Below are 9,689 nucleotides of genomic sequence, written 5' to 3' on the forward strand. Positions count from 1 at the left end.
CTTTAAACAGGTCAGTTAAATATTCCATGTTTTGCTGTACACTAGTTGGTTATTTTAAGTGAATACTTACCAATGCTAGGTAAATATACATCGAATACATTCCTGTAGATAGTCAATTACATCAATGAGTTATATAGGATCTAATGTTAAAGGTAATATTATATTCAATATAATTATAGATACCCTTACCTGTTAATTCTTAATCTGAATATAAAATTGATGAGTCAAAGCCTTTTAATGATGATATTCAGCCATCTAACAAGAAATACAACAAACTAAAATGGTAAGTTCATCAATACAGTGGGTACATTAGTATACCCCCGAATTCCCCTGTACGGCCGAGAATGGGGAAAGTTTGCTCTCCCTCTCAAAATGCTCTCACATGGACACGACTATATAGCCTCTGACAGGGAAGTCCTAATCACTGCCTTCTCGTGGCATTACTGTTGTTTACGAAATTGAGAGGACGAAAAGCGACTGTCCGGCGCTGTAACCGAGTTGATGGACACGGAAAGTCCATCTAGGGGAGTTGGGAAACCCTCATTCCAAACCAATGGTGCACATGGGCTCCAGTACCCTGAGGGAACAAATGGCGTATGAATCAATCGTTGTTCACCGGCTACCATGGGACTGCATCTCCTTACGATGCTCCACTGCCTAATGGATCAGACCTTTAGGTCAAGGGCTCCGAATGTGGGCCCCTAAGAAAACCACCTGTTTCAGTTTGGGCACCTGGGTAGTATCATAGCGCTCACACAAATCAAATGAGATTTGTGTGACGCATATATATCTGGTGCTTCCTTGTACCAATATTTATGTGTTTCAAATAAATTAATTAATAAAGATATGTAATACAAGTTTTGTGTACAGTCATTTGTTAAACATCTAGGGCAGGTTAAATAATGAACATGTATTCACACATTTAAATGGATTTGTAACTAGGGACACAAACAATTAGCTTTAAGAAAATATTATGTAACTCAGGAATATAAACATACAAGAGGTTTAATGAGAATTTATGATACACAGTAACCAATGGTTTAACCATATAATCGCATATACAATCCCCTACAGTAATGTACTAATCAAATGAAATTATTTTTATAGTTAGTAATATAGATAAGTGTAAATCTTCACTTATCATCTGGAGGACGTATAAATCAGTGAATATCACATCATACAAAATGTATTCTAAGATGATGGAGAAGATTTGTAGCTCAGGTGAATGATTTTGATGAAGTTTTTTTCTTTGAGTTGGACAACCAAACCATCCAGCTCAAAGAACAAAACTTCAACAAAGTGTATTCATTTGAGTTGGTAGTAAATGTAAAATACTAAGGATATTCAAACAATCAGATGTATATAATTCTTTTTCTAAATTAGAAGGGGTTTTGTGGAGAATTTAGTATTTTCATAGTTCGAATCTCGCGAGTGTGGGATCGTGGATGCGCACTGCTGAGGAGTTCCACAATAGGACGAAACGGCCGTCCAGTGTTTCCAGGTTTTCCATAGTGGTCTAGCTTCAATTAACTCATGATTTCAACTATGAAAATTATTTTTCTATCAACACATTGGAGTAATTATATTTCATTGTACAACAACTATGAATGACGATGATATATAACGGTTAATTTTTTACTTTTCCATTTAAAGTTTATTTATTTATTTAAACACATAAATATTGGTACAAAGAAGCACCAGATATATATGCGTCACACAAATCTCATTTGATTTGTGTGAGCGCTATGATACTACCCAGGTGCCCAAACTGAAACAGGTGGTTTTCTTAGGGGCCCACATTCGGAGCCCTTGACCTAAAGGTCTGATCCATTAGGCAGTGGAGCATCGTAAGGAGATGCAGTCCGATTGTAGCCGGTGAACAACGATTGATTCATATGCCATTTGTTCCCTCAGGGTACTGGAGACCATGTGCACCATTGGTTTGGAATGAGGGTTTCCCAACTCCCCTAGATGGACTTTCCGTGTCCATCAACTCGGTTACAGCGCCGGACAATCGCTTTTCGTCCTCTCAATTTCGTAAACAACAGTAATGCCACGAGAAGGCAGTGATTAGGACTTCCCTGTCAGAGGCTATATAGTCGTGTCCATGTGAGAGCATTTCGAAAGGGAGTGTGGACTCTCCTCACTCTCGACCGTACCAGGGCATTTGGGGAACATTACATATCAAATATATTACAATGTCATTTGAATCATACTTCAGTAGTCTAACAATATGCAAATGGCTAATATTTAACTTCTTTATTATTCAGTCAATCAATGTATCACTTTTAGTGATTCAGCTTGTAAATTTTAGTTTTTTTAAATCAACTTTATTTATCAGAGAATCTGGAACACATGTTTTTATTCTATTTAGAACAGGTAAGCTGGATTGACCTGCAACCTAGTGATGATTTTCACACAGAGACTTGAACCCAGTACCTTTTGCTTCAAAACATCTAAAGTATTATCTGCTGAGCTAGTGAATTCAGATAGCCATTATAAACCGATCTGACTTTTACATTATCATTAGTATGACTTAAACTTTCCTGTTATCGATAATGAGTAATGAAATTCGATCAGCAAAGATGGATAGTGGCTAGCAGTGGAATCCAGTCTGACGCGCGTTTCGTCCTACTTGGGAATCGTCAGCTGCATGTACATGCATCTCAGAGTTAATGTTCAATCTGGGACTTGAATCCCAGTACTTTTCGCTTCAAACGCCTTCGCGTTATCCATTCAGCTACTGAGTCCTGATAGCCACTTACTATGGCGTTGTGAAGTTAAGGCTATATTCGAGGCAATACGCACAGTATGCACATATGCCAATAAGAGACTGACCAGTTGCAGTCCTAAATAACAATAGGAAGATTCAAACGAACAATACTAAGTTGAATTGAAATTCGATCAGTTTTAGTTTTTTGCAAAACTTGAGACACATTGGCTATAACGAGAATGTATGTACGCCAAAAATGGTTGACTGAAATTCAATCTTCAGTAGAATTACAGGGGTTATTCATCACTTACTGATGGTGTTTTCTTTGTAAATTTGTCCTTTTTCCAGGTAAATGATAAACATGTAGAGTTTTTTTTCTAAATTCGTTACATTTTGTTTTATTGAACAAAACGTATTATACTATGGTGTAGTAGTGTAGTGAACCAGAACACGGGAGGGGACAATCGAATGTATGTAAGCACAGATTACAAACTATCTCACTATTATCTGACAACCATACAGTAATCAATTGTCTCAATCTTGACTGTTCCTTCTGCAAATATCAATTCATCGTCTCCGATCATCATTATTCATGCATTTTCATACTAATTGCGTTTCGTTTCCGTTCTTTTCTTATCGATCTTCTATTGAAATACATTCAATGCTCGACCATCGTTATATACTACTTATGTAGATATAAGTAGCTCACACCACAGTAGTAGCTTGTCTGAAATGGACGTAACAGTTATTAAAATTCAGTAAGCTAATTTCATTAAGGCATTAGAATGGTGATTTGTCATATATTTCTTTACAAGTTAAGCGTATCAAATAAGAAAAGAATAATGGAAAATGTTATAAGTAGTCTGAGGATGTCATTGAAGGTAGATATTCTTAAGATCTTCAAGGATAAATGATACAGTCAATGTTAGAAAAGTAGAAACGACAATACTGACTTAATTGCTTACGCCTGTTACTCATCATCGAGGAGCATAGGCCACCCACCAGCATTCTCCATCCAACTCTGGTCTGGGCAATACTTTCCAGTTCCTCCCAGTTAACATTCACCCTTTTCATTTCTGCTTCTATTTCATGGCGTAATGTGTTCTTTGACCTTCCTCCTTTCCGCTTCCCTTCAGGATTTTGAGTCATCGCTTGCCTCGTGATGCACTTTAGTGATTTCCTCAGTGTATGTCCAATCCACTCCCAACGACCTTTCCTAATTTCCTCTTCAGCTAGAAGCTGGTTTGTCCTCTCACACAGAAGGCTGTTGCTGGTGGTATCCGGTCAGTGAATGTTGAGTATTTTGCATAGACAACTGTTTATAAATACTCGCACTTTCTTTACGATGGTTGTAGTAGTTGTCCACGTTTCAACTTCTTGCAATATAACTAACTGTCTTGACGTTCGTATTGAAGATTCTACTTTGAAGTTAGTTGACAGTTGTTTTGAGTTCCATATGTTGTTCAATTGTAGGAATGCTATCCTTGCTTTGCCAATTCTTGCCTTTATGTCTGCATAGAAACGACAATGGTAGTGTTGAATTTCATGAATTAACTGGTAAAGACTGACGATATTGTCGAGAATGACAATATATAGTTGATAATTCAAATATTAAACTCAGAGAACACAACAACACTAAAAGCATCCATTTTAGTTGTAAATCTTCCCATATAATTTCAAGAGTCCTCACACCTATAAATTGAAATAAAATAAACAGTCATTTATATAAATATTCTGGTAGGAGTTTTTTTAACGGGTTAGTTTTCTACGGGATGGGGTCTCTAGCCTCATGCCCAACCCTCATCCTTTACCCGGGATTGTGACCGGCAGTAACTTTAGAAGAGCTACAGATGGAGTTAAAAAGTGCTCACAGCACGAGGCCTCGTAGAGACACGAACTCGTGTTGCCGCATTCAAAGTTCAAAGTGCTAACCACTACATCACGAGGACAATAAATAGAATGACGCTATCAGGATTCGAACCTGGGTTGGTGTGGCCATAACTGAATGTCCTAACTACAGACAAGGCTGTCTACTCTCGCCCTTCCTCTTTCTAATGGTGATTGACTGGATTATGAAGACCTCGACATGTGAGGAGAAGCACGGAATACAATAAACATCTCAGAATCAATTAGAAGGTTTGTACTTCGAAGATGACCTAGCGCATCTATCTCATACACACGAATAAATACAGACGAAGACAATTGATGTAACAGCAGCCTCGGCATCAATCGACCTCAACATACACAATGGGAAAAGCAAGACCTTGAAATGCAACACAAAAGACCAAACCAATCATACTTGATGCAGAAGCTCTGGGAGAGGTGGAATCCTACACGTTCATGGTCAGCATCATCGATGGACAACGAGGATCGGATGCAAACGTAAAGGCGAAGATTGACAAACAATGGCGGCATTCTTACAATTGAAGAACATATAGAACTCAAAACAACTGTCAACTAACTTCAAAGTATAATCTTCAATACGAACGTCAAGACTGTTAGTTATTTTGTAGGGAGCTGAAACATGGAGAACTACTACAACCATCATCAAGAAGCTACAAGTATTTCTAAACAGTTGTCTACACAAATTACTTAACATTCACTGGCCGGTTACCATCAACAACAGCCTTTTATGGGAGAGGACAAACCAGATTCTAGCTAAAGAGTAGACTTGGAAAAGATGTTGTAAGCGGATAGGACGTAATTACGGAAATCACTAAAGCGCATTACGAGACAAGTCCTAACATGGAATCTTGAAGGGAAACGGATGAGTGTAAGTTCAAAGAACATACTGAGTCAAGAATTGTAAGCAGATATGAAAAGGATGATTAGTAACTGAAATGAATTGGAAATGATTATCCATTATAGAGTTGGATGGAGAATGTTAGTGAGTGGAGTATACTCCTCGTTGATGGGTTATAGACGTAAGTAAGTAAGTAAAGTATATAAGTATTCAAAGGAACTATAAAAAATTACTGAATTCTCTAAATTTCAATAATTTATCGAAATGGTCGTCTAGTGCTTCCAGGTTTTCGATGGTGGTCTAGCTTCAAATGACTTATCAGTAGTATAATATATCATTAATGTTATAATGTTCATAAAACAATAAGAAAAATTATACTTTGCATAAGATATTCTTTAAATCTGATTATATAGTAGTGTAGGGAACAAGAGTATGGATGGAGACAATGGAATGTGTTCTGGCACATCACAGAACCATATGGTGAACAGTTAATTTACAAACTATCAATCAATTGTCTTGATCTTGACTGTTCCTTCTGCAAATATCTATCCATAATCTCCGATCATTATTATTCATGCATTTTCATACTAATTGCGTTTCGTTTCTGTTCTTTCCTTATCGATCTTTTACTGAAATACATTCAATGCCCAATCATCACCATATAATACTTATATGGATATCAGTAACCCACACCATAGTCGTATTTCATTTATACATAAAATGTATCTTACATATATGAATAAAAATCAATAATTCTTCATCATTAATAACTTCACATGAAATCAAGTATTCCATACTGATTATCATCATGTAATAGATAAGAAAATAAGATACATTGAATCATATGACTATGGCTTTTATAATGATGATCATGTTGACAACTGTATCTTTGGTATGTTTATATCAGTTTAAGCGTATCCAATCTTAAGTAATATAATGATAAATGTTCTCATGTATCTATGTCATATATATATGTAAGCTTATATAGATTTCAATATACTTAGTTTTGGCGGCCTGTTTAAACATCTGGGCTACCTGTTCCTGTCATCTAGATATTTCAACAAGTTATCTGATTTCATTTGTTTTAATACATCATTATGCCTATTAATCGCACAATCTATTCAGGTGCGTTTCTGAAAAGTGTAAGACATTTCGCTGTAAAGGTTACAGAAGGCTTAATCAGAGATATCGTGGTTGCTGGCAATATGCAGCGACAAGAATGTACATTATCCAGATGTCGATTGACTGGGCTGCTAAGTTCTAACTGGTGATCACTCAATATTCATCGTCAGGAAGGACGAAGAAGTAAGAAACGGAAACTTGTTGAAGTACTTTGTGCTGAGAATTCTATATTGTACCAGAAATATAATATTGAATAAAGCTAATAATAATAATAATAATGTTTAATTTATATATATGGTAACTAAATAAGTGATTTCTCTATAAACATATTTGATATATACTTACTGTTGTCATTTACAGGTTATGATAGAAAGTACATTAATATAAATATATGTCATAGTAAGAAGGTATCTAGTTATTTAAAAAATAGAAATCATTTAATATAAAGTCATCATCAACATCGTCAATATCAATGGGAAGATCGAAACAAACAATACTAAGTGAATTTAAACTTCACCCCATTACACAGGTAAGTGGCTATCAGGACTCAGTAGTTGAGTGGATAACGCGATGGCATTTGAAGAGAACGATACTGGGTTCGAGTCCCAGAGCGAACGTCAACAAGTCTGAGATGCAGGTACATTCAGCTGACGAGTCTCAAACAGGACGAAACGCGCATCCTGGATTTCACTGCTAGCCACTATCCATCTTTGCTTACAATGAAGTCATTTATGTTTGAATTCATATGTTGCGTTCCTAAGTTATTCAGTCACTATAGATCCTAAATAAATGAAGACTTGAACATACTTATTGAAATCAAAGTTGAAAAATATATTTGTGTAGAGAAAACTGTGATAATTAGAAGTATTTTAGTCAATTGAAGCTAGACCACTATGAAAAACCTGGAAACACTGAATGGCCGTTCCATCCTCTTGTCGGACTCCTCAGCAATGCTCATCCACGATCTTGCTTCGCGAGATTCTAACCTAGGACCTACCAGTCTCGCGCCAGAGCACTTAACCGATAAACCACTGAGCCGGCATCCAGCGGTGTTAACGGGATCGTGGATGCGCACTGCTGAGGAGTCCCACAATAGGACGAAACGGCCGTCCAGTGTTTCCAAGTTTTCCATGGTGATCTACCTTCAATTGACTCATGATCTGAACTATAAAATATTAAATAGTTGTCAGATTTTAATCTGTAATTCTGTACTGAAAAACATTCAATTGTCCCCACTCGTCTTCTTGTTCACTACAAAATGACTTTAATCCAGCCAGACTATAGATTAGTATGATATTCAAAAATAGAATCTTGCCAATTTCTAGATTCTTCACTTTTCTAGAAAAAAAACATTCCAAACATAATTATAATCCTTGTCGTTTTCATTCTATCCACCATGGCTGAAAATCGATGACATTCCATTCAATAGTTGATACATTGAATAGTCTGTATTCATATATCCATATATAAGTCTATATTCAGGTAATATGTCATTTATACTTTTACACTGTCATTACTAATGAACTAACTACTTATTTGATCTGTTCCATTTAAATCCATCCCTGTATAGATAGATATATATGTATGTATGTATGATAGAATATCCATATGGTTATCCATGTATGTTTGAATTTCTAAACTGTCAAACCTAATGGACATAATTTATTATTATTATAGACAAGTATATATATCCCACTTGAAGTATTTCTGTCTTAGGAATGTCAACTAATTGTATCTATGTAGTTACAATTTAGTTATAAAGAAAGATTTTTTTCAAAATAATATGAAGATATTTTCAAAACAATCTGTCTGAATTCCATTATCAGGAATTCATTTTTTTTTAAATGTAAGATTGCTATGGTAACTAATGTTATATCCTTGATTCTGTCTACTTACTTTCGTGCCAAGGATAATTTGTCTAATGTGTATTAAGACCTTGATGCGATAGGGTGACACTAGGTTAACCTTAAGGCTAGTATGCCTGAGTTCGAAGTGGGGGTAGATAGACAAAAACTATTCTATCACCTGATTGGTTGACAGGCACACGCACGAGAGAGAGAAGACAAGGACAACTGGAACACTACTCGCTTTATTCCAAAATCCGATCTGGTACCCGAATTCAGATCAATATAAAAAGATACATGAATAATATAGATGACTAATGTGACCACAACGTACAATAATTAGGATGATACAATGATGTCCAAAACTGGGGGATTAGAGTACAAAAGGTTACGTCTAAATTACAATAGCTTTGGAACGAACAGAAAAAGCCATAGTAGTGAATCCTACATCAAACGAAAGCTTATGATCTGTAAAATAGACTAGGGAAAAAAGTAAATGTTACAGTTTTACAAACTTTGAATTAAATGAAATAACGTCCCCAAAAATAGCTTCCTTAGTTTGTCAAGGCTTCTTGTTTCTTTGTACATAACAAAAGATCTTACAAAGGAATCATATAGATAGGGATCAGTTATTTCAATATTTGTGATCTTAAACTTGAACTTGAAATATCCGTAACATTGAAGGTAGTAATCAATGATTATGATTTCATATTATCAGTGATACTTTAATCAGAATCATTTAAAGTTGGAAGAAATATAAGATCTTAGATAGTTGACATCATGAGTCCATTGAAACTAAACAATCATGGAAAACCTGGAAGTACTGGATGGCCGTTTCGTTTCCCATGATGGTCTAGCTTCCATTGACTTATGATCTCAAATACATAATATTACTAAAATCTCCACAAAACCCCCCTTCTGAAAATATAAGATTTAACAATGATGATATATGATTTACTCTATGGGTTCAATTCTATATAAGGTTAAAAAAGGGAATTAGTCAATAAGCTCCAATCTATGATTATGTTATATCCCGTAGAGAATTATGAATGGTAACTCTGAGGACTATTTATGAACCTTTGGAATAAAGTGCTTCTCGCATATTTTGTACCTTTTCTCTCGTGTTGAAGTCGCTATGTAGTTCTAGCTTAGGGGTACAAGACTAGCTTAGGATCTGAGTATAGCATTCAATCAGCAAGATTTATCAGATTAAGTAAATGTTCAATGCTCTGTGGTTATTTTGTGAGTTTACACTCATCTCTAATAG

The 9,689-nt window shown here is 35.6% G+C and overlaps 1 non-coding gene across 1 annotated transcript; it reads right to left on the reverse strand.

Annotated features, from left to right (window-relative positions):
• Positions 1–4,591: 4,591 nt before the first annotated feature.
• Positions 4,592–4,662, reverse strand: Smp_tRNA_01950_Gln_TTG.1.1. Its single transcript has one exon. It is a non-coding gene (tRNA).
• Positions 4,663–9,689: the final 5,027 nt, after the last annotated feature.

Source organism: Schistosoma mansoni, assembly GCF_000237925.1.
Source record: "Schistosoma mansoni, WGS project CABG00000000 data, supercontig 0138, strain Puerto Rico, whole genome shotgun sequence".
Classification (NCBI taxonomy): Eukaryota; Metazoa; Platyhelminthes; class Trematoda; order Strigeidida; family Schistosomatidae; genus Schistosoma; species Schistosoma mansoni.